Source organism: Apium graveolens, chromosome 3 (assembly GCF_009905375.1).
Source record: "Apium graveolens cultivar Ventura chromosome 3, ASM990537v1, whole genome shotgun sequence".
Lineage (NCBI taxonomy): Eukaryota > Viridiplantae > Streptophyta > Magnoliopsida > Apiales > Apiaceae > Apium > Apium graveolens.
In genome coordinates, this window is record NC_133649.1 from 283,546,155 (window position 1) to 283,549,932 (window position 3,778).

Below are 3,778 nucleotides of genomic sequence, written 5' to 3' on the forward strand. Positions count from 1 at the left end.
GCCGACTAGCTTGGTAGGAGAGTAGTGCACAGGATACACTGCAACTGAAATTACCATAATACCCCGCACTTTCGGTTTAAGAGGATGGTTAGGTAAAGTGTTAGTGGGCGGGGGGAGTACAGTAATTGAGTATTACGGCGTGGGCGGGTTTTACGTGATTAACTTGTTGAACCAGGGGTGTTTTGGTCATTGGAAGATATGATATCGCGTGTCTTTTACCGTTGGGAAGTTTTCATTAAAACAATTATCGTGAAGTAATCACGCAATGCTTACGCTAGAAGGAGTTTGTTGCGTTCGGTAAATGTAAAATGCGTTTAATGTCACTTCAACACATGTTTACATACTCGTATATACCGTATGGGTGTGTATAAATATTATTTTGGTATATATTTAGAAATTTGAATATTTAATATACAAATATAACGGAATATGCATACTTTTGAAGTTATTTTAAGGTTCGGTTTCAATTAATAAATAAATTTAACTCAAATTAGATGTGGCGCCCAATAGGTTTGTGCGTGTACTTAACATCTCGTTGTGTATAATCATGTAAATAATTTAGTAACTCTCAAAAAAAAATGTAAATAATTTAGTATAATAAAAATAATAATAATTTTAAGTATCGGTATTCAAATACAAATGAGTTTCAATTTGAATATAATTTGGACAATTTTAATATATACATAAATCTGATTATATATTTATAGTTATATATTGCATAATCATGATTTTTTTAAAAGATTACAATATGTTAATATATTTTAATTTTTTTATTTAATAATTTTATTTATTATTTTTTTATAAATATGTACATGCGGGTGTAACTGTGCAAGGTTTGAAAATATAGTATTTTATTAATTACTCACTCTATTTCATTTTAACTGTCTCGTTTTTTTGGAAAACAATCATATCTTATAAAAATGGGACAAAGCCCAAAAATCCCATACAATTACTTAACTTTTGTACGCATTTTAAGATGAATTGAACGCATATTTAAAATTATAATTTTCAAAATTATTTTTTTTTGAATAAAAATATATAATTTAATTTTTTATTTATAAAAAAAATAAAATGGTAATTTTTATTATACAATCAATACATCTTGAATGTGTATACAAAAATCAAATGACTATTAAAATAAAAGAGTGGAACTAGAAAAAAGAATTAAGCTTTTTACTTGATAACGCATATACAAACTCAGAATGTTTGTTTTGAGGAAAACCAGACTACCACCCATAACGAACGTTAAAAACTGACCCCGACAAATCGAAGTGTCCTCTTTCTTTTAAACAACCGGGACAACTCCTAATAACTGAGTGACAGGATTTATAACCATATGATTAATCTTTAACACGGAAATACTGCTAATTCGTTACATTTGTTTTCTTTTCTGTGTGGCAATCAGAGGAAAATCTAGTAAAAGTCACGAGAATACGTGTTTTTTTTAAAATAAAATTTTATATCTTTTTTTATTAATTTTTTTGAAAATATATAAAAATACTGTGCAAAAATTGAAATTTATATAGTAACATTTTTAATCCTTTTTAACAGTGTTCTAAAAATCCCCGATTTTTACAAAAATTCCGATTAATCCCCGATTAATCCTTAAAAATTATTTGGCCGATCTATTTTTTCAAATCCGATTAATATTTATAAATTATATTTGAATTATATATTTCATAATAAATAAGGAAAATATATTAAATATTAATAAAATATTTATATATATCCAATTTTTGTTCTGATTAATCCCCCATTTACCGATTAATTCATAATTAGTACATCAACCGATTAGTACCGATTACCGATTTTTACCATGCTTTCTAACATCATTTGGTTAGATACTGGCCGAATATGTGTAACATTGGTGCTTATATTACATTTATCTAGTGACTTTTGTATGATATAATTGTACGAACGCGATCCCAAATCCCTGGGGAATATGAAATTTTATTAAATTCATTGAAAGAAATAAATCATCCGATATCCAATATTTAAATTAAAATATATACAGCTTATAAGTCATATTAACTAAAAAAGGAGGTTTGCAGGTTATTGCGTGAACCCGTAGGGTTTACCCAGTGCGCACCCGAAGGGTAACGGCTGCAGGTTACCTACGATAAAAAAATAAAAAAAATAAAATAAAATAAAAACTATCTTTTTGAGCCGCCTCACTCCTCTCTCCCCTTTTGGGTTTGTCAATTTTCAAATAAATCGAGGGGCCTCTACTTGTTTTCTCCGGTGGAAAGCCCCAATCCCTTCATTTTTTTATTCTCGTTGATTTCTTTTCAATAAAACCCAATTATTTTGGGTATTTGTGTGTCTCTCCTTTTGGAGTGTGTATCTGTCTCTTCTTTTGGAGTGTTTTTTATGTTTTTGCTTAGTCATGCTTGGGTTAATCTAGTATTGGATCTGTTGAGGACGAAATTGCTGATATTTTTGTTGATCTGCAAAACATGTATCGAATCTGGGACGGTGATGATTATTGCAAGAGCTCACATTTCACAACCAAAGATTGTTCATCTTTTATGGGTTTACAAATTCCGGCATGTCTATAGTTGGTATCCGGCATGTAGATAGCATGGATGCTTTCGGCATGTTTATAGCTGATGTCCGGCATGTAGATAGCTGGGTTGCCGCTTCTCCAATCTCATTTTATGCGATTGTTGTTTCTGAACATTGGCCTAACCATAGTTTTTACGTGATATGGTCAATTGCGATGTTACTATCTTCAGAGATGCTGGTGCAATTTGGATCGCCTGAGATGTCTTTGATTTCGTTTTTAGCTTCAAGAATTTTTAAATTCTATGTGTTAAACGATCAAGAAACAAATCATCTAATTGATTTTAGTGTGTTATTTGTTTTATCACCTGGTTGTATGGACAGTTGGGGGTTTATTATATTCAATTTAATGAAAATCTTCTGCATTTGTCAAAAAAAAGGAGTAAATAAATTATTAATGCTCACTTTCCACATGTAAACTTTACAAGTATAATAGATTATGAAATATGAATTTAGATCCAAACAAATGATGATTAGGAGTATGATTTATTGAGGAAGACAAACATTCCTTTGCCCCTGCGTGTTTATTTTATTCTACGGTGACGATCAGTAGTAAATGTTAATTGACTGATAACGGAACCACCTGATTTTATTCCACAATTATGTATAAATTCCACCACAGGCATCTATACGTAATTTGCAAAATAAGTATATCTTACAAAATTCACACGCAATATTTGGCAAAAGAAAATGAAACTATTACCTATAAGATCAAGTACATTTATATCAATTTTGTCCCACATACACCCAGTCCTCCCTCTCAAAATGATCGCGAGCGGGGTAAACTCCGTTAGTTTTAAATTACACTTTCATATTAAAAAAATTATTTAAACTGATTTAAATTTTACCATAAATTTAAATTTTCAAAATTAACAATAATTCACATATTTTTAATTTATATTTTTAAAATCAATCTTATTTCACATATTGAAGTTAATCAAAAACAATTAATTTACTAACATTTATTTTTCTTAATATATGTGATTTTTAAATATATATATATATATATGTACATATTGAATCGGAAAAAGTATCTTCATATAAATTTTTCTTTGTTTGAAAAAATAACAAATATTATGATAATTGTTCGTGGGGTCACAATAGTGGTGTAAAAATAAATGTAATTATTATTATAATTTAGCACCAGAAAATAAATTTTGATGTTAAAATAACATTATTCCAATGTTTGGTTTTATATTTTATTTCATATTTTATC